Source organism: Bombina bombina, chromosome 1 (assembly GCF_027579735.1).
Source record: "Bombina bombina isolate aBomBom1 chromosome 1, aBomBom1.pri, whole genome shotgun sequence".
In the NCBI taxonomy this organism is placed as follows: domain Eukaryota; kingdom Metazoa; phylum Chordata; class Amphibia; order Anura; family Bombinatoridae; genus Bombina; species Bombina bombina.
In genome coordinates this window covers 1,458,432,634-1,458,455,791 of record NC_069499.1, presented here as the reverse complement: position 1 = coordinate 1,458,455,791, position 23,158 = coordinate 1,458,432,634, and the positions used below count along the sequence as shown (strand labels likewise).

At 40.5% G+C, this 23,158-nt stretch overlaps 1 protein-coding gene across 1 annotated transcript in view; it reads left to right on the top strand.

Annotated features, from left to right (window-relative positions):
* The first annotated feature begins 200 nt into the window (after positions 1-200).
* USP36 (ubiquitin specific peptidase 36) overlaps positions 201-23,158 on the top strand; it is a 195,389-nt gene continuing 172,431 nt past the window's right edge. The window contains exon 1 of the mRNA XM_053706269.1: positions 201-302. The gene's annotated coding sequence lies outside the window, so the exon portion shown is untranslated. The remainder of the gene's footprint in view (positions 303-23,158) is intronic.

Here is a 23,158-nt window from a genome sequence, read left to right as displayed (position 1 = left end):
TTACCTAAACTAGTACAGCCACAAGAAAAAAACAGCTAATCTAAAACGGTACGACTACGTATTAATGCGTAACTGTAACTGTACTTTCCGTTTCCTGAACTTGAACTGATGGTGATATCACTTCCGGTGTGTTCCTACGATCACGTTGTGTCCATGTAGATTCTATCCGGAACCGGAAGTGATGCTATTACTCAGTTCCTGCTGGCTGCTACATCCATGTCGCAAAGCGGCTGCGAGGAGCACTGGGGTGCCTTGGTTATCTAGTGCTGGTGTATTTACGGCCTGGATTAAGGTGCTTTTGTGTAAGTAAATAGGTTGGAGAATGCAGTACAGAAGTTATGATCCTTATACTATATCATAATGTGGAAATTATAAGATTTACGTTTTAGTAATCCCCGTACCGTGTTATTCAGGAATCTTAACATAAAACGTGTACTGCTTGAATTCTTTACCGGAAACAATATTTTTGCTTGTATAAAATTAAATGTTTTTCAATTGCATATATATTGGTTTACATAGAGGTATGCCTTTCACGTAACCTCATTAGCCCATCTGTCCTATAAACCTAATCCAAGGTGTTACGTTGGAGGGCAGCTCAGGATTAAAGGGATAATGAACCCAAATTTTTTTTCTTTCATGATTTAGAAAGAGCATGCTACATTTAGCCACCAATCAGCAAGCGCTACTCAGGTTCTAAACCAAAGATGGGCAGTCTCGTAAGCTTGCATTCCAGCTTTTTCAAATAAAGATACAAACAGAAGGAAAAACATTTGAAAATAGGAGTAAATTAGAATGTTGCTTAAAATTGCATTCTACATCTGAATCATGAAAGAAAAAAATTGGGTTCAGTATCCCTTAATGCCTTTTTCAGCATCATTTATGTAATTAGCTTTTGTACTTAGAATGCTTCCAAACAACTATGCAGCAAACGTGCTAGTGCAGACTGAGGGTTTCTGCCAGAACCTCACAATAGTCACACATCTTTCTGTGGACACTTGATATTTTATTAGTTTTTTTAATTTACTCTCACATTCATGATGTGGGATGTGTTTGTCACTTTACAAATAATAATTGTGGAGAAGAACAAACTGTAATCTCCTAAAAATCTTGTGACACAGTGAAATAATGTATAGAGATTGTTAGCATCAGTAAAGTCAGATTATTATACTATGGTAAATTGATTTAATGAATGAGTGCATTGCTCACATTTTTTCATTGTGAAGATATGAAAGGCTAAATCATTGTTTCCAGGAGTGTATTCATCTCCATGATGGTTTATTTAGTTCATGATCTTATTTGTTAGAGCACAACATTTTTTTGTTTAGTGGAATTCTATGTGTTTAACTTCTGCAAAAGGGTTTAAACACACAGGTAAAGTTGTGCTCGGTAGCTGTAAGCATTGCTGCTTCCAAACTCAAGAGTTGTTGAATGGAGGGGGCTGTTGCTTTTGCCAAGAGACTCAATGTCCGTCTCTTGCTCAGAGTTGGCAGTTTTCTGCGGCTTCCAATAGAGATTTTATGTGTTTAACCCCTTGGTTGGGAAAGACCTAAAATTCCACTGAGCGTGAATGAACTGAATGAATTAGTGTTTCTTTTTTTGTACCAAAACATCCCTTTTAATTTAGTAATAATAATAATTACATCTTTTCATATCTACTGTATGTATACATTTCAATTTTTTTGAAAACAAAGACCACAGAAGTCCTGTTTTGTTTTATTTCAACCTACAGAGATTATTAACAGGTAATCCTCAATTATACACCTGCACTATGCTCTCCATGTCTATTCTGTTCTTTCTATCTGCCCTTCCCCTAAAACTCACAGCATGGCCCTATAACAATAAACCTCACACAATCCATATCTCACACTCCCTTCTCTCCTCTCCTATGGTGTCCTCCCATGGACTATTGTGTCTGCTTTGAAACGCTTTCTCATCTTATTCTCCAATCATGTTAAATCTTACACGTCTCACTCACACTTGCAGCTGGTGATGTCTCTCCTAACCCGGGCCCGTTACAATTACCATACTACCACGCTATCTCTGTCTCCCATATTAAAACCTCTAGGCCACGCAATTTTAACAATCTCATCTCCATTAACCCACAGCGCTTATCCCCTTTCTTTTCTTCTGCTGTCTGTAAATTTCACTCTGTCTTTAACAAACTTACAACCGTTCACAACCTATTTGTCTCTAATGCTTTCAGCCTTTAAGCAATTACCTAAACATGCCTATCTTCTGACGCTACTTCCGTTGCTGCTCTCACACATGGTGGTCTCCACTTTAGCCATACACCCAGGCCACACATAATGTTGCCATCTGGGTGGCCTAATGAAGTAGCTGGGTGGAGGCAGTGTAATACTTTCTAGTATTATGAAATATTCTGCTATCCAAAGCACAATTTAATTGCATTATTTAACATAAACCTATTTAATGATAATTTGTGGAACAAGAAATAGAACATTTTTAACTATGGCTAATTTTAGCTTAATATTGTCTTTATATTTTAGACGGGTGGTGTGCCCATTAAAAACGGTCTTGGTGAGAACACTGGAGAGACATGATGGCTCTCCCCTGATCTTACTCACCCCTCCTGCACCTATCAGTACATGCCTCCGTTCCCCTCTCTTTGAGTGGCAGTCATCTACAGCCCTCCTGGATCAACCTCCCAATTTCTTGACATTTTTGCTGCCTGGCTTCCTCACTTTCTCTCTCCAAACATACCAACTCTAATACTGGGGGACTTCAACATCCTCATTGATAACCCATCTGTCCCTGCTGCCTCTAAACTTTTTACACTCACATCCTCATTCTGTCTCCCACAATCCATCCTATTTCCTACTCACCGCAACACCTGATCTATATCTGATTTCACTTGTCATCTCTTTCCAATTTTAGACCACCACCTGTTCACCTTTAATCTTAATGTACTGGCTAAACCCACTTTGCCATCTTTCCCCCACACCTGTAGAAATCGGCACGCTTTTGATCCAATCCAATTTTCCACTTATTCAACATCTCCTCCCTCACACTTCCAATATAACCTGCCCTTTTCTCGCTACAGCTCACTATACCAGTAATCTCTTCTCTGCACTAGACACTTGTTGCTCCTCTCCAACTACACAAAATCTCACGTTGTCAGTTACAGCCCTGGCAGTCTCAGCAAACGTGGTACTTTCAAAATTTATTTTGCTCTGCTGAGCATGTCAGGAGGAAATCTCGCTCTGAACCTGGTTTCATCCACAATATGTTCATTCTTTGTTCCTACACTTATGCCCTTCACTTAGTCAAGCAAACTTGCTTCTCTACTCTTTCCTCAAACGACTCTTTGATGAGGCTTCTCCTCATCAATGCCTCTGTCAGGTGGAGCACCTAAAGTCTCTGTCCCGGGTCCTCTACTCTTCTCTATTTATGGCTCCACCCCTGCATTTGTCTTATACCAATATATTGACCAGTACTACATAGGGTACAATAAGAACATTATATATAAACCTACTTTATATAAAGAGATTGATGGCCCATTTTTGGTTCGGACCACTGGATAGCGCTTGCTGGTTTGTGTCTACATTTAGCCAGCAATCGGCAAGCTCTACCCAGGTGCTGAACCAAAAATGGGCCGGCTCCTAAGCTTACATTCTTGTTTTTCAAATAAAGTTAGCAAGTGAACAAAGAAAATTGATAATAGGAGTAAATTAGAATGTTGCTTGAAATTGCATGCTCTATCTGAATCATGAAAGAAAAAATAGGTTTAGTATCCCTTAAAATATAAAGTTTCTTCTTTTAGATTCAGTAAATCAAAAATATTTAATGGCTAGTTTAATTGCTGATATAGTGTGTGTGTAAGTTGTTTTACAATCAAGTGGTATTTAATTTATTGATATTTACATTGGTACGATGCATTGGCCTATACCAGTGTTTTTCAACATGTGAGACGGGCCTCCCCGGGGAGGTACGGGAGCAGTGATACTTTGCACTATCCTATGGAAACCATAAAGCAACAGCTGGCTTTGGCAAAACGGAACAGTTTACAAGAGTCGGCAATGACACTTGCCATATAGTGGTGGAATGTGGCAAAGGGCAGGATATATAGGTGGAAGAAAGATACTGAGGTTGAAATCGCTCAGAGACTGAGCTGCGATTGTTGTCTTGATCAGTAACTTGCGTTTAACACGAGTAACAAATTGCAAATTGAAATGTGAGAGAAGCACTCTTTTAGTTGAGCAGAATCGGCTCTTGATAACTGTGTGTGTGAACCATAGATCAGTTGTAAATTTCCTAAATTAAAACTAAAACAAATATTACAATTTTCTTTTAAGAGAAAAAAAATAAGGTACCATCTATTAAAAGAGGGGCCCCTATATATCAGTAACAGGACACAGCCTTACACATTTATCTATAGAGAACATATAATCAGCAATAGTAAGCGATCCATTACAAATTGTGTAAACAGGTAATAGTAACATCAATTCATATGACAAATGTCATCAAACTAGGGCTAGGTGTAAATCACAAGCTCAGCACTATATCATGCAAACCATAGTCCCAAATCACCTGATTTCATATAAACAATCCAAATTATGACTCCTATTTTATTTCTGGGTTGCACATAAGACAGGAGTAGTTGTAAACTTAAAAAGAAACTTATAGTGTCCTGAAAAAGTGAAAAGTAAAATATCTGTAGATGTCCATTAGGCTAAAGGCATAACTATAAAGCACATTACCATGTGCAGGAGCTCATTGGAGTGTTAAGAAGCTGGTGCCATGCACAGACCAACTTTTTGCAAACCAACTAATCGATTATGAGATTCGTTGACTATTTTCATAATCGATTATTATCAATTATGCCGATTAGTTGTTGCAGCTCTAGTTTTTAAACTGTGAAAAGGTAAGCTGAACCGCACATGCTGTTACATATTATATTGAATACTGGAGGCAATGCAGCCTCTTTACTCGCAAGGGTCTAGCTGCATATGATTGCTTGGCACTTGAGTGTAAAGCTAGTAGTATTTTCTAGACAAATGCATTAATTAATTTTTGCTGTTTTTTTTTTTTCTTTTTCTCCGACACAAGTCAGAAGATTTCCTTCCTTTCTTTTCCTTACTTTACTTCTGTTACCAAATTAACAATGTTCTGTTTGTATCATTTGTTGAAAATCATACCTATGTAACTGAAGGGCAGCAATGCACTACTGGGAGCTAGCTGGTGATTGGTGGCTACACACATGTTGTATATGTGGTTCAAGGGATGTGTTCCTCTAGGTCCCAGTAGTGTTTTGTAGCTAAGGAAGAGACTTATATGATGAACTCTTTTGGGGGCGTTTAAACTAGTAGCATGTTTTTATTATTGCACAATTACTTGCAAATAACACCGTAGACCATTTTTCTTTTTGCACTTTTATGTTGGGCTCGACGAATCCACGGGCTAGGGAGGCACTGACTCCTAGAATTTTACCACTTGCTCCAAACGTTTTGCGTTATTCACCATATTTCTATATACAAATACCATTGTCCGGCTCCTAAATATACTTATGGGCTCCTAAATTTTAAACAGATTTGTGCTTTAAACATGCAGAGTGTAAATAGTAACATTGTGAAATAATGCATCACCTTGGGTTTAGTTTGTTGCTATATGTTCTCTAGATTAGTGGTACGGTTTGTTATTGTTGCTATTTACCCTCTGTGACACTGTTCCTGGTATGATATGGTAACACTGTATCCTTAAAGGGGAATTGATCCCAGGGTTGCCCATTCACTTTGACTGCAACATGAAACAAGCACTCAACTACCGCCTTCTTTTAATAGCTGCTGCAGTGCTGGTTTATTTTGAGGCTGTCCTGGGGCCGCTGCTGTGGACTATAATGTGCAGCACCTCACTACACCTTTTTTAGTGTTGGCCATCCTGCAGCTTTCTGTTAGCCTAGCCACAGCCTGTAATCACTTAGTTGCCCCATCCAACATAAGTACTGTTTTGTACTGAGCTTGCAGCTGTCAGGGAGGCAAATGTTCTAGGAGCAGATGTGCGGCCTTATCTGCAGGGTGCTGGAGTACTTTAGCATGATGTGGGTGATCAAGCTGCCTACCATAACTATATAGTGCTATTTGTTTTACATGTGATGCCCAAAGATTGTTGGAAAATAATAGTATCCTCAAATATTTATTTTTATTGTTCATCTTTATTTTTGTTTGGAATTTGCCTTATAAATTAGCTGGTTTACCAAACCCCTCATTCAAATCCTATCACTGGGACGCTACCTAGGTAGGAAGATGGCCGCTTGAGTAGGCGGTGCACATGTGCTGTTGCTATACACGCAAGTGCTTAGGTCACAGCCCAGCTTCAGTGTGCTGAAGAGGATGAGACTGGCTTAACTTAAGCTGATTAGCTAAAACTATGCGCATGCTCAGCTCCCTTAATTTAAGATAGTAGGAGCGCCCACACATAACACTGCGCATGCGAATATTGAGTCCTCCGTTTTTGTCACAATGTAGTCACCTTGCACATTGTGAGCGCTCATTGGCACTATGCTTTTTTGGAAAGAATAACCCCTTTTTCGAGCTGTCTTTAATTTGTCACAGCAAAATAAAAATGATTTATTTTATACTAATCTTGTTCAGGAGTTAATTGGTAAATAAGATTAGTAGAAATATTACCTAGACCTCAGCTGCTAAATGCAGGTTTACAGCATCTGTATGCACCCCAGGCTTTCCAAAGCAGGTTGTTAGCATGACATAGACAGAGGGAGCATAGAACATTAGTAACCTTATACAGAGGTGTAGGGACAGGTATGATTCTTATTTTATTGCTCAACTATAAATTGTATACATAAGGTTCAGCAGAAAATATGTATAAATGTATTTATTATTTAAAGTTTACTTTAAAATATTACTACAAGAGAACCCATTACAGATAACTTGTGCATTTTTCACTTGTATAGAAAGCTATGATACTGGGAACAGATAATTTATTCTTTTTTTGGGACACTCATAATTAGCTTGCAGGCAGCCTCTGTGTATATTCATATATATGTGATAGATATATTATTTTTTTTTTCTCTGAGTGTAGGACAGACACAATTTGTACACAAAAGCAATAGGTTTTTAATGTCCCTTTAAAATAGTATATGCCTGTGTAGTTAATCGGATTGTAATAATGTGAATACATAATTTCATCTAACATGTAATGCAGTATTATTAGACTGATTCTAAGTGCAATCGGATGCTTCGTCAGCTCCCCAATAGTGGAAGAAGGTGGCTGTTTGTGGCGTTCGGCTCTTTTCGGAGCTGGATTCCTTTTTGTGAAAGTGCAAAACACTACGGTTGTGTAATTTCAGATCTTAGTGTGTTGCACTTTAACAAGAAAGGTATCAGATTCCGAAAAGAGCCGAACGCCACGAGTGGCCACCGCCTTATGCATTTGGATGCTAATGGAGCATCCCAATTGCACATATCTATTAGACTGTTTTGTCCACATTGATTAGCTGAGATATTGGTATGTCTGTCAAATGATTAGATTTTGCACTTAAAGGGACAGTAAAGTAAAAAGTCAACTTTTGTGATTCAGATAGCTCATGCAATTTTAAGCAACTTTATTCTATTGTCAAATTTGCTTCTTTCTTTTTGGTATGCTTTGTTGAAAAGTAAATCTCTGAAGGTTTAGGGCAGCACTGCACTGCTAGTAGCTAGCTGAACACACTGGACGAGCCATATACGAGTAGCCACTGTTGCTGCTCCTGAGCCTACCTCAATGTGATTTTCAAAAAAATATACCAACAGAACAAATTCAATTTGATAATGGAATTAAATTGGAGTTGTTTGACTTTGCATGCTCCGTTTGTATCGTAAGGTTATTTTTTAAATAAACTGTCCCTTTTTAAGTGTATTTATTTTGTTTTCTGTTGAATATGCAATGAGTTATTAGAAACCCTTATTATAAAGTGCACATGACTCCGCTGTAGTGAAACCGAATTAATAGTCTATTTTATGCACTAAAGTGGTTTGAGGCGCTTTAGAGGAAAAAGCTCTATAGAAATTAAATTTACCCTTTGCGGTCCTATGTCGGAATATATCTGACAAAGGGTTTTAGCGCATGCGCTCAAATGTCGGATATATTCCGACTTTGCCGCTTTTGCATTTCACAGCTAAATACAGTATCTCACAAAAGTGAGTACACCCCTCACATTTTTGTAAATATATTATTATATCTTTTCATGTAACAACACTGAAGAAATGACACTTTGCTACAATGTAAAGTAGTGAGTGTACAGCCTGTATAACAGTGTAAATTTGCTGTCCCCTCAAAATAACTCAAAACACGGCCATTCATGTCTAAACTGTTGGCAACACAAGTGGGTACACCCCTAAGTGGAAATGTCCAAATTGTGTAAATATTTTATGCGGCCACTCATGCAGGCCCAGACCATACACTCCCACCACCATGCTTGACTGTAGGCAAGACACATTTGTCTTTGTACTCCTCACCTGGTTGCCGCCACACATGCTTGACACCATCTGAACCAAATAAGTTTATCTTGGTCTCATCGGACCACAGGACATGGTTCCTGTAATCCATGTCCTTAGTCTGCTTGTCTTCAGCAAACTGTTTGCAGGATTTCTTGTGCATCATCTTTAGAAGAGGCTTCTTTCTGGGATGACAGCCATGCAGGCCAATTTGATGCAGTGAGCGGCGTATGGTTTGAGCACTGACAGGCTGACCCCCCCACTCCTTCAACCTCTGCAGCAATGCTGGCAGCACTCATACGTCTATTTCCCAAAGACAACCTCTGGATATGACGCTGAGCACGTGCAATCAACTTCTTTGGTCGATCATGGCGAGGCCTGTTCTGAGTGGAACCTGTCCTGTGAAACCACTGTATGGTCTTGCGCACCGTGCTGCAGCTCAGTTTCAGGGTTGGCAATCTTCTTATAGCCTAGGCCATCTTTATGTAGAGCAGAAATTCTTTTTTTCAGATCCTCAGAGAGTTCTTTGCCATGAGGCGCAATGTTGAACTTCCAGTGACCAGTATGAGAGAGTGTGAGACCTTGTAACACTAACGAGTCACATGACACCGGGGATAGAAAATGGCTAATTGGGCCCAATTTGGACATTTCCACTTAGGGGTGTACTCCCCTTTGTTGCCAATGGTTTAGACATTAATGGCTGTGTGTTGAGTTATTTTGAGTGGACAACAAATTTACACTGTTATACAGGCTGTACACTCACTACTTTACATTGTAGCAAAGTGTCATTTCTCCAGTGTTGTCACATGAAGATATAATAAAATATTTACAAAAATGTGAGGGGTGTACTCACTTTTGTGAGATACTGTAGCAACATCTAGCTGTGACTTGCTATTTAGCTGTGTAATTAAAAAAATATTGGTGAGAAAATTAAATGGCTCCCCATACACTCCAGAATATAATATAAAGTATTAACCCTAACTTTCAAAGCACTCAACAGTCTATCTCCCAACTATATTTCCTCTCTCATTGTGAAATATTCCCCATCCCATCCTCTTCGATCAACCTCTGACCTAAGTCTCTCCACTCCTGTTATCTCTACGTCCCAATCCCGTCTCCAAGACTTCGCATGTGCTGCTCCTGTCCTCTGGAACACTCTAACCCACTCCATAAGACTGTCTCCAACTGTGTATAGCTTCAGACGCTCCTTGAAAACCCACCTATTCAGAGAGGCTTACCATCTCTCCTGATCCCTCCTCCGAACAAAACTAATACATGAACTGCTTGACTCACTGCTGCAACTACAACTAATGTGACATGCTACCCCAACCTTATGTCTCTGCACCCTAAACCTGTAGACTGTGAGCTCTCCGGAGCAGGGCCCTCTTCTTCCTGTACTAGATTTCTTTAGTTTTATGTTTTGTATTTTATCACAAATCCTTGTCATTGTATACCCCTATGACTGTACCCAGCGCTACGGAATTTGGCAGCGCTATACAAATAAAGGATAATAATAAAGTCCCGGAAAGGGTTAATATTTCATGCATGTCCTTTTACTGGACTATAGCAGAGGTCTTTTTGTATCACAATATGGATACTGCTAGAGTTGTGCATAGCTTGATGTTCTAGGTTATGTGTATATTCTTTGCCAATGTCGCTAGAATATTAAAGGGACATAAAGATCAGATTTGAAATGTAAGTGTATTACAAGGTAAAATAGAAGTATTTTGTTATGCATTGCATTTCCCTTAAACAAATTTGCTGCACTAAATTTTTTGTTAGATGTTGTGTGATTGTCAGGTGTTCACATACTTTTGAATTGTATTTTTGTGGTGCACGTTTACTCAAATAAATCTAGCGCCGAAAATAGCCTAATACTGCAGACAGCTAATTATTGTTAACCTTATCACTTGACATCTATGCAGGCAAGAATTACCTTATTAAAATTTTGGGACTTTTTCAAATGAGGAGTTTTAAGATATATTTCTGTTTAGGGGTGATGAGGGCTGCAGACCTCTTAAAATAGGGCCAAAGGTATGAAGTATTTCTTACTGTTATGACATAACTGGGTGGACATAGTACTTGTTGTTTTAAAGGGATATTCCAGCCCAAACTGGATGTCTTTCAGTTTTAAATAGAAACATTTTTGTAATATACATGTATTAGCAAAAATGTTTCTTATAAAAGCTATAGCTGTTTCAAATGTGTATTTAAAGGGACAGTCTAGTCAAAATTAAACTATCATGATTCAGATAGGACATGCAATTTTAACAATTTCCCTATTTTCTTTTATATTATTCAAATTTGCTTTGTTCTCTTGGTATTCTTAGTTGAAAGCTAAACCTAGGTAGGCTCATATGCTAATTTCTAAGCCCTTGAAGGGCACCTCTTATCTGAATGTATTTGACAGTTTTTCATAGCTAGAGGGCGTAAGTTCATGTGTGCTGTATAGGTAACATTGTGCTCACGCACGTGGAGCTATTTAAGAGTTAGTACTAAATGCCTGAAGAGGGGGGAGAGGGCAAAAGAGAGGGGGGGGGGGAAAGAGGGCAAAAGAGAGGGGGGGGGGAAAAGAGGGCAAAAGAGAGGGGGGGGAAAAGAGGGCAAAAGAGAGGGGGGGGAAAGAGGGCAAAAGAGAGGGGGGGGAAGAGGGCAAAAGAGAGTGGGGGGGGAAGAGGGCAAAAGAGAGTGGGGGGGAAGAGGGCAAAAGAGAAGTGGGGGAAGAGGGCAAAAGAGAGGGGGGGGAAGAGGGCAAAAGAGAGGGGAGGGAAGAGGGCAAAAGAGAGGGGGGAAGAGGGCAAAAGAGAGAGAGGGGGGAAGAGGGCAAAAGAGAGAGAGGGGGGAAGAGGGCAAAAGAGAGAGGGGGGGGAAGAGGGCAAAAGAGAGGGGGGGGGAAGAGGGCAAAAGAGAGGGGGGGGAAGAGGGCAAAAGAGGGGGGGGGGAAGAGGGCAAAAGAGGGGGGGGAAGAGGGCAAAAGAGGGGGGGGGAAGAGGGCAAAAGAGAGGGGGGGGAAGAGGGCAACAGAGAGGGGGGGGAGAGGGCAACAGAGAGGGGGGGAGAGAGGGCAACAGAGAGAGCAAAAAAGGGGGGGGGGGAGAGGGCAACAGAGAGGGGGGGGAGAGAGGGCAACAGAGAGGGGGGGGAGAGAGGGCAACAGAGAGGGGGGAGAGAGGGCAACAGAGAGGGGGGGAGAGAGGGCAACAGAGAGAGCAAAAGAGGGGGGGGGGGGAGAGGGGGCGAGAGAGGGCAACAGAGAGAGCAAAAGAGGGTGCGAGAGAGGGGAGAGAGAGAGCAAAAGAGAGGGTGAGAGACGGCCGGCCAAAGAGAGGGGGGGGAGAGAGAGCTTTGTAGTGGCGGCAGTCTAGTTGGCTACCCCTTTTATCTCTCTTTTCTCTATTCTTTGTTTGAAATACTGGGAGGGAAGGGAAAGTCGGAATGGATACTTGAATGCTCTGTTTGGAGTGTCTTTGCCTCCTCCTGGTGGCCAGGTGTTATATTCCCATAGGTAAGAATGGGATTTAGTGTACTCTCACTACCAAGAAAGAAAATAATGCGACATCCAACTGCCATTCGAAGATTTATTTACGTTTTCTTTCACGATTCTGATAAAGCAGATGATTTTTAATTTACTTCTTTTGTCAAATTTTCTTTGTTCTTGTGGTATCTTTTGTTGTAAAGCAGGGGCATAAGCTCTGTAGCGTGCACATGTCTGGAGCACTATATGGCAGCAGTTTTGCAAGAATGTTATCCATTTGCAAGAGCACTAAATGGCAGCACTATTTCCTGCATGTAGTGCTCCAGATGCCTACCTAGGTATCTTGTTAACGGGACAGTTTACCCAAATATCTTCTCCTTTTTAATTTGTTCCCAATGATCCTTTTTACAGTCTGGAAAGTATTAAATTGTTTACAAGTAGCTCGTTTACCCTTATTTCAGCATTTAAAATAGCTGATTTGCCAGTGGTATCCCCACCTATACTGAAAGTTTCTATACTTAAAGGGACATTATACACTTATTTTTTCTTTGCATAAATGTTTTGTAGATGATCTATTTATATAGCCCACAAAGTTTTCTTTTTAAATTTTTTTTATAGTTTTGCTTATTTTTAAATAACATTGCTCTGATTTTCAGACTCCTAACCAAGCCCCAAAGTTTTATTTGAATACCGTCAGCTACCTTCTCCAGCTTGCTCCTGTTTGTGTAAAGGGTCTTTTCATATGCAAAAGAAGGGGGAGGGGGGAGTGTCTTATTTCCCACTTGCAGTGGGCTTTCCAGCTGCCTTTTCAACAGAGTTAAACTGAAAGCTTCTAAGTACGTTTTTAAACCATTTTATACTGGATTTTTATATCAGTATCTGTGCATCTTATTCTTTATAGTAGTGTCTATTACATGCAGTTATATGAAAATGAGTGTATACTGTCTCTTTAAGTCCAGGCTATTGACGGGCAATGTAAACACATCCAGCAGAAGAAATTACTCTTCCGGTGGGGTGTAGAAGAGATAACTAATACAATGATAATTTCCCATTGTTCTCTTGAAGTATTGGGCTTTTGTTTACAGATAAGTATAAGATAAGGAAGGTTGTGTGTACACAAAGTGATAACATAATGAGATCTGATGTTACCTGTAGACGCAACCCAATGTAGTAGGCTGTGGTTTCAAAACATAAAACCAGCTATTTCATATACTCAAACCTGAAGATGCATATTCTTATACATGTTATACTCTGCAGCTGACATGTTATAACAAGTCATTAGAGATGCATTAAATGGACAGTCAAGTCAGAATTAAACTTTAATAATTCAGATAGGGCATGCAATTTTAAACAACTTTCCAATTTACTTTTATCAAATTTGCTTTGGTCTCTTGGTATTCTTTTTGAAAGCTAAACCTAGTTTGGTTTAAACTGATTTCTTAACTGTTAAAGGCTGCCTCTTATCTCAGTGCATTTTGGCAGCTTCAGTTAGACCATGTTCATGTGTGCCATATAGAGAACATTGTGCTCACTCCGGTGGAGTTACTTGAGTCAGCACTGATTGGCTAAAAGGAAGTCTGTCAAAAAAACAGAGATAAGGGGGATGTCTGCAGAGGCTTAGATGCAAGGTAATCATAGAGGTACAAAGTGTATTAATATATCGGTGTTGATTATGCAAAACTGGGGATTGGGTTATAAACAATACAAATCATCTGTCCGTTTAGGAGAAAAAAAAGCAATTTTACAGTATACTGTCCCTTTAAAAAGAATACCATGTGAACTATTTTTTTTTTTTTAAATAGTGTTCTCTTTCGCAATCACAAACAATTTTTTTTGGGTTTCATACCCTTTAAAACTGCATGCTCTATCTGAATTGTGAGTTTAATTTTGACTTTAGTGTCCCTTTAATGCTTATCTATGTTATGTAATCATGTATAAAGTAGTGACACACAGTATCCTTCAGGTTATATCCCCTGTGACAGTGGATGTGGTATTAGATGTAGGCGCAGAACATGCTTTATTACAAACCATGCAAGAAAAAGTGTGTGTGTGCTGAGTATATATGTGTGTGTGTGTGTATGTATGTGTGTGTGTATGTATGTGTGTGTATATGTATATATATATATATATATATATATATATATATATATATATATATATATATATATATATATATATATATATATATACGAAACTCAAAAAATTAGAATATTGTGTACAAGTTCATTTATTTCACTAATGCAACTTAAAAAGGGAAACTAATATATGAGAGACTCATTACATGCAAAGCAAGATAGTTCAAGCCGTGATTTGTCATAATTGTGATGATTATGGCTTACAGCTAATGAAAACCCCAAATCCACAATCTCAGAAAATTAGAATATTGTGAAAAGGTGCAATATTCTAGGATTAAAGTGTCCCACTCTAATCAGCTAATTAAGTCATAACACCTGCAAAGGGTTCCTGAGCCTTTAAATGGTCTCTCAGTCTGGTTCAGTAGGAATCACAATCATGGGAAAGACTGCTGACCTGACAGTTGTGCAGAAAACCATCATTGATAACCTCCATAAGGAGGGAAAGCCTCAAAAGGTAATTGCAAAAGAAGTTGGATGTTCCCAAAGTGCTGTATCAAAGCACATTAATAGAAAGTTATGTGGAAGGGAAAAGTGTGGAAGAAAAAGGTGCACAAGCAGCAGGGATGACCGCAGCCTGGAGAGGATTGTCAGGAAAAGGCCATTCAAAAGTGTTGGGGACTTTCACAAGAGCCACCACACACAGACGGATTCTGGACATGGGCTTCAAATGTCGTATTCCTCTGGTCAAGCCACTCCTGAACAACAAACAACGTCAGAAGCGTATTACCTGGGCTAAAGAAAAACAGACCTGGTCTGTTGCTCAGCGGTCCAAAGTTCTCTTTTCTGATGAGAGCAAATTTTGCATCTCATTTAGAAACCAAGGACCCAGAGTATGGAGGAAGAATGGAGAGGCACACACTGCAAGATGCTTGAAGTCCAGTGTGAAGTTTCCACAGTCTGTGTTGATTTGGGGAGCCATGTCATCTGCTGGTGTTGGTCCACTGTGCTTTATTAAGTCCAGGGTCTACGCCTACTACCAGGAGATTTTGGAGCACTTCATGCTTCCTTCCGCAGACGAGCTCTATGGGGATGCTGACTTCATTTTCCAGCAGGACTTGGCACCTGCCCACACTGCCAAAAGCACCAAAACCTGGTTCAATGACCGTGGGATTACTGTGCTTGATTGGCCAGCAAACTCGCCTGACCTGAACCCCATAGATAATCTATGGGGCATTGCCAAGAGATGAGACATGAGACCGAACAATGCAGAAGAGCTGAAGGCCTCTATTGAAGCATCCTGGTCTTCCATAACACCTCAGCAGTGCCACAGGCTGATAGCTTCCACGCCGCATTGAGGCAGTAATTGCTGCAAAAGGGGCCCAAACCAAGTACTGAGTACATACAGTATGCATGCTTATACTTTTCAGAGGTCCGATATTGTTCTATGTACAATCCTTGTTTTATTGATTGCATGTAATATTCTAATTTTCTGAGATTGTGGATTTGGGGTTTTCATGAGCTGTAAACCATAATCATCACAATTATGACAAATCACGGCTTGAACTATCTTGCTTTACATGTAATGAGTCTATCTCATATATTAGTTTCACCTTTTAAGTTGCATTAGTGAAATAAATGAAGTTTTGCACGATATTCTAATTTTTCGAGTTTCACCTGTACATACATACATATGTACATACATACATACATACATACACACACATACAAACACGCACACACACACACATACATGCACGCGCACACACACACACACATATACATACTGTACGTACATACATACACACACATATACATACTGTACGTACGTACATACATACACACACATATACATAATGTACGTACGTACATACAGGCACACACATGCGCGCACACACACACAATTTAGAATCAATATACTGACATAAGGTTCTCTGGTAGTGTGTGATATACAGACTCTGATTTCCACTTCTATTAAACAATCATTTACAGCAATAAAATGCATGCAGCTGCTTTTTAGTGTGTGTGATTGGCTTATGCCCTGGCTAGTCAGTTCTGGTTGTGTCTTTACTGCAGCAAGTGTGACAAACAGCTGGCTTTCTGTCATTGGAATGCAGCATGACGCATGAAACCTGTGTGTGCTAAGACAGATTAGCGGCCTCATGGGGAAACCAGCTGCCTCATCAGTGATGATGGGGGGGGGGACAGCTTCTTTAAATGGACATTAAACACCAATTTTTTCTTTCATGATTCAGATAGACAATAGAATTTTTTAAAAGTTTCCAATTTACTTCTATTGTCAAATTTGCTTTGTTCTCGTGTTATTCTTTGTTGAAGGGATACCTACGTAGGTGGCGTGCACATGCCTGAAGCACTATATGACAGGAAATAGTGCTGCCATCTAGTGCTCCTGTTAATGTATAACTGTTACAAAAATGCTGCTATATAGTGCTGCAGACACGTGCACACTCTCAATCTTACATTATTGCTTTTCAACAAAGGATAACAAGAACATTTTGATAATAGAAGTAAATTAGAAAGTTGTTTAAAATGTTATGTTCTACCTAAACCTTACTGCAATTGTTGTTCATGTTTGTTGGCCTTGTAGTACTTTAGGAATTAAAGAGCCATAACGGTTGAAATATTACAAGCTCTAATTCATTAGCGCATGTCATTTTAAGACTGTGTCTCTTCACTACCGTGTGTTTAACCCCTGCAAAGGGGTTAAACACACAAGTCCCGCTTGGAACTCTTAGAGCACAGCTGTCACAAGCGGAAACTGCCTCTGATCCAGTCGGTAGTGCAGATTGCATGACTCGGATGTGTAAACAGCGCTGCTGATATAAAGTATGGAATCTTTTTAGATATTTTCTTTTGTTATGGAATATGAGTTCTCTCTTTTTTTTTTTTTCTTCCATATGTTCCATCCCTTGTGCTATGTTATCTGTGGTCCATATGGCATGTAGTAGTATCATATTTGTGTAATGACCTTGCAGTTCATGTGAGAGCATACCTTTAAAATGCAGCATCTGCTGAAAACTTACAACACTTAAGCAGAGTTGCAAATTGAATGATCGCTGGCAAACACATGCCACTCAACTTTCTGACGCCGGAGTGGCATTTTAATGTGGGCAGCTTTGTAGAGTAAAAGTGGTCATTATTGCAAAAATGATTGTATTGAAAACTGTAGTACAGTCCTGTGTATTTTAGTTTTAACTGTGTGAGGGAAGCAGCTTGTAATATTCTCACAGGCAGAGCCTGTTGTGAACTTGAGATTTATGGCTAGATTTATTAAGCCCTTACGGCAGCAAGTTCTCACAAGAACTTGCTCGCCACGATTTAACAAGCAGTGGTCACCGCTGCTTCCCTAAACTCTTCGCCACCTCTAAACTGGCGAAATTCAATCACCTCGGACGAGTCCGACCGAGGAGATTGACAGCTCCTGCCCGCGCATGATTGTTTGTGCGCGGGCAGGGGGCGGGATTGCACGCGAGCGCAAAATTGTGCTCGTGTGCAATGTTAATTACCTACGGGTAATTTCGCCCTGCCACAGGCGAGCTGAGGCGTACAGGGGAGCGTATACGTGCCCCTGTATGCCTCAGCTATGATAAATCTAGCCCTTAGTGTTACAGATGAGGTATGTGACGTGCAAGGCTGTGTTTTTAAAATGGGAATTTGCAATCCAAGCAGCGTAAATATAGGGGACAAACATTGTGTGAGTGGAGTTGGGATGGCATGAAGTGTTACCATTCAGTGCATACAGGACTTAGTTGAAGAGAACACACCATGATAATGTTTTGCAGCTCTCTTCAAAACCTTCTTATTCTTAACCCTTTACAGGTGCTGGTTGGTGATGCTGGACGCCATCATCTTGCAGCTCACGTATTCTTGCCCCCTGTTAGGCGAGGCGAGCATTCACAGATCCGTTATGTTACCAGCTTTTTCACATGCATAATATAGAACAATGCAGCCACTGCAAGAAATTAAAGTTTTCACTCTGTCTCATGCATAATACAGCTGCCAAAAAGCCGACAACATCGCTAATATGTGAACCTGCACTGCTCCTGAATACAAAATGCCTAAACTCCACTATGGTGGCACTCAGTATGAAGATGTGGATCTTGACCAACTAGCACCTGTAAGGGGTTAAAATAAGAGAACAACTTTGAAGATATCTGTAGGCACAAAAGGAAAAACAATACCATTGTGATTACTATGCTCAGCAGTTTGATGTCAATTTAAAACCTTATACTATGGATTCCACAAACGATTGCTTTTTTGAACACCTAACATTCATTCGGACTAAGCTGCCTATCTCTTTTCTGTGTCATGATGTATTTTTACAACTAGGACCAGAGAAATAATATTATTTTTATGCATGGTATAATGCAGTGCTCAATAAATGCATGGATTTGTTGTAAGGTCCATAATAGCCGAAAAATTACATGCCTCAAAGTGAATATAAATTTAACAGGACAGCCTCACGTCATTGTATAGAATTCTAAAAATGAGCATGAGTTTGTCATGAAATTTTCGAAATTTATTTATTTCCCTAAATTTTAACTTTTTACTGCTCAGCCAATAAGCGCAGCTCTCCCACCCGCCATACTGTCTAATTGACAGGTGACAATTCTTAAAACAACTAATCCTTGTCCCCTTTACATAAACGTCATGGCCCGGGATTAGTTGGTTTAAGATCGTCATCGGTCAATCAATTAGACAAAATGGTGGGCGGGAGAGCTGCGCTTATCGGCGGAGCAGTAAAAGGTAAAAATTTAAGAAAATAAATTTCAAATGTCATGACTTAAACTCATGCTCATTATTATTAGTCTATACAATGCCGTGAGGCTGTCCTGTTAAATTTTCATTCACTTTAATTGCCCTTTGCGGGGGCTAGGACATGGGCATAGGAACCCATATAAGTCTGGGGGTTAGCATTTTTAGCTGCCAGGGTATTCTTATTCAGTAAACTTGGAATTGTCCAGAACAGCAGATTTTAAATAAATAAATAAATATAGATATGATTTAGCACTTCTGAAATCTCCTTAGGAATCAAGCAGCCAGGTAGACACACTAATAGCTTAGATCAAATTCATGCTATTGCATCCATATTTGTGCCCCTATACCCTTTTTTTATAAAATATACATCCAAATGAGACATTAGCTCAGCTATGTGCCCAAATGAGAAATCAGGTCAGATGCATGGACCCATAGCCTTTTCATCCCAGCAATATGTCAAAACTATACCTCTGAACAGACAAATTGGACTCAGCAGCCCTCTTTATTACTGTTAAAGGGACAGTCTTCTCCAGAATTTGTATGGTTTAAAAAGATAGATAATCTCTTTATTATCCATTCCCCAGTTTTGCATTCCAATACGATTATATTAATATACTTTATTCTATAAAGTTAAGACGAGTCCACGGATTCATCCTTTACTTGTGGGATATTATCCTTCCCTACAGGAAGTGGCAAAGAGCACCACAGCAGAGCTGTCTATATAGCTCCTCCCTTAGCTCCATCCCCCAGTCATTCTCTTTGCCTACTCTAAGTACTAGGAAGGGTAAAGTGAAAGAGGTGATAAAATATTAGTTTTTAATTTCTTCAAGCAAGAGTTTATTTTAAATGGTACCGGTGTGTACTATTTACTCTCAGGCAGCAGATGGATGAAGACTGCTGCCTGGAGGATGATGATCTTAGCATTTGTAACTAAGGTTCATTGCTGTTCCCGCAGAGGCTGAGGAGTACAGGAAACTTCAGTGTGAGGAACGTTTTCATGCTATGCAGCAATGAGGTATGTTCAGTCATATTTTTCTGGAGAGACTGTGTATTTCAGAAAGGCTGACATTATACCCAGGAGGGTAAGGGTATGCAGTAATCCTAGAGCTAAAAGAAGGACATTACTTAGCTTGCATAGGGGGGCAATTACTAATATGGTTGACACTGAATGGCAAATGTTTGTGAGCAAACGTTTTTTGATTGGGAGTGCTTTAATGTTTTTGTGGGCAATAAACGTTTTGGGTGACTTTATTAAGGACACACATGGCTTAACTTTAGGGTCTTAGAACCCACATGGCTAGTTATAACCGCTCTGGTGCGGTTCTTTAAGGCTGAGGTAACATCGAGTGAGATGGGCGGGGCCTATTTTCGCGCCTCAGATGCGCAGTTAGTTTTGTCAGCAAGCAGCAAGCTCTAACTCCTGAGGGCCCTTTTGTATGTTTTGGGCCAAATCGAAGCTTTTACCCCACACTTTCAATCCCTGAGGGCAGGTAGGGCCACAGCAGGGCTGTGGCAAGGTGCTGAGTGTTTTTTTCCGGATCTGGGCCTATTTTTGATCCAGTTTGGAAATTAAGGGGTTAATTGTTAAAAAAAAAAAAATTGTGGTGCAATCTTAACTACCTATAGTGTGTCTACATACAAACTTTTGAAAAATTTGGTGCATGTTTAGGCTGTTTTGCAGAACGTGTGTGCTTTTTTTTTCTCTTAAAGGCACAGTACCGTTTTTTAAGATTGTTATTTTTTTCACTAAATAAAGTGTTTTCATGATTGTTTGTAGTCATTACTAGCCTGTTCAACATGTCTGACATGGAGGAAAGTCAATGTTCAATATGTTTAGAAGCCATTGTGGAACCTCTACTTAGAATGTGTCCCTCATGCACTGAAAGGTCAATAAATTGTAAAGAACATATTTTAGCTACTAAAAGTATGTCGCAGGATGATTCTTAGTCAGAAGAGAATCAGGTTATGCCATCTAATTCTCCCCAAGTGTCACAACAGTTATCGCCCGCACAAGCGACGCCAAGTACTTAAAGTGAGTCTAATTCTTTCACCCTGCAAGATATGGCCGCAGTTATGAATACTACCCTCACAGAGGTTTTATCTAAGCTCCCTGGGTTGCAGGGGAAGCGCAGCAGGTCTGGTGTGAGAACAAAAGCTGAGCCCTCTGACGCTTTATTAGCCATATCAGATGTACCCTCACAATGTTCTGAAGTGAGGGATTTGCTGGCTGAGGGAGAGATTTCTGACTTGGGAAATATGCTCCCTCAGACAGATTCAGATATGACGGCTTTTAAATTTCAGGGAGGTTTTAGCGACTCTGGATGATTGTGACCCTATTGTAGTTCCAGAGAAATTGTGTAAAATTGACAGATTCCTAGAGGTTCCTGCCTACACTGATGTTTTTCCCGTCCCTAAGAGGATTTCGGAAATTGTTACTAAGGAGTGGGATAGACCAGGTATTCCGTTCGCTCCCCCTCCTACTTTTAAGAAAATGTTTCCCATATCAGACGCCGTGCGGGACTCGTGGCAGATGGTCCCTAAGGTGGAGGGAGCTATTTCTACCCTGGCTAAGCGTACAACTATACCTATTGAGGACAGTTGTGCTTTCAAAGATCCTATGGATAAAAAATTAGAGGGTCTCCTGAAGAAAATATTTGTTCATCAAGGTTTTCTTATCCAACCTATAGTGTGCATCGTTCCTGTAACTACTGTAGCGTCCTTTTGGTTCGAGGCTCTGGAAGAGGCTCTTCAGGTTGAGACTCCATTAGAGGATATTCTGGATAGAATTAGGGCTCTCAAGCTAGCTAATTCTTTCATTACAGATGCCGCTTTTAAATTGGCTAAATTAGCGGCGAAGAATTCAGGTTTTGCCATTTTAGAGCGTTATGGCTTAAGTCCTGGTCTGCTGATGTGTCATCAAAAGCTAAGCTTTTAGCCATCCCTTTCAAGGGTAAGACCCTATTCGGGCCTGAACTGAAAGAGATAATTTCAGACATCACTGGAGGGAAAGGCCATGCCCTTCCTCAGGATAAGACGAATAAGATGAGGACCAAACAAAATAATTTTTGTTCCTTTCGAAACTTCAAAGGTGGTCCCTCTTCCTCTTCCCCTGCTGCAAAGCAAGAGGGGAATCTTGCTCAATCCAAGTCAGTCTGGACACCTAACCAGACTTGGAACAAGGGTAAACAGGCCAAGAAGCCCGCTGCTGCCACCAAGACAGCATGAAGGGGTAGCTTCATGATCTAGTAGGGGGCATACTTTCTCTCTTCGCTCAGGCTTGGGCAAGAGACGTTCAGGACTCCTGGGCTTTAGAAATAGTAACCCAGGGGTATCTTCTAGATTTCAAAGATTCTACCCCAAGAGGGAGATTCCATTTTTCTCTATTGTCTGTAAACCAGACAAAAAGAGAGGTGTTCTTACGCTGTGTAGAAGACCTACATTCCATGGGAGTGATCTGCCCAGTTCCGGAAATAGAACAGGGGCAAGGGTTCTACTCCAATCTGTTTGTGGTTCCCAAAAAAGAGGGAACTTTCAGACCAATTTTGGATCTCAAGAGCCTAAACAAATTCCTCAGAGTCCCATCCTTCAAGATGGAGACCATTCGGACTATTTTGCCAATGATCCAGGAGGGTCAATATATTACCACTGTGGACTTAAAGGATGCGTATCTACACATTCCTATCCACAAAGATCATCACCAGTTCCTCAGGTTCGCCTTTCTGGATAAGCATTGCCAGTTTGTGGCTCTTCCCTTCGGGTTGGCCACGGCTCCCAGAATTTTCACAAAGGTGCTAGGGCCCCTTCTGGCGGTTCTAAGGCCGTGGGGCATAGCTGTGGCGCCTTATCTGGACGATATCTTAATCCAGGCGTCAACTTACCAACTAGCCAAGTCTCACACGGACATCATGTTGGCTTTTCTCAGATCTCACGGGTGGAAGGTGAACGTAAAAAAGAGTTCACTTATCCCTCTCACAAGAGTTCCATTCCTGGGAACTCTGATAGATTCGGTGGACATGAACATTTTTCTGACTGAGGTCAGGAAATCAAAGATTTTATCCATCTGCCGAGCTCTTCATTCCATTCCTCGGCCGTCAGTGGCTCAGTGTATGGAGGTAATCGGTTTAATGGTAGCGGCAATGGACATAGTTCCGTTTGCTCGCTTGCATCTCAGACCACTGCAACTTTGCATGCTCAAACAGTGGAATGGGGATTATGCAGATTTATCTCTTCAGATAAATCTGGACCAAGAGACCAGAAACTCTTTTGGTGGTTGTCACAGGATCATCTGTCCAAGGGAATGTGTTTCCGCAGGCCAGCGTGGGTCATAGTGACGACGGACGCCAGCCTATTGGGCTGGGGTGCAGTCTGGAATTCCCTGAAAG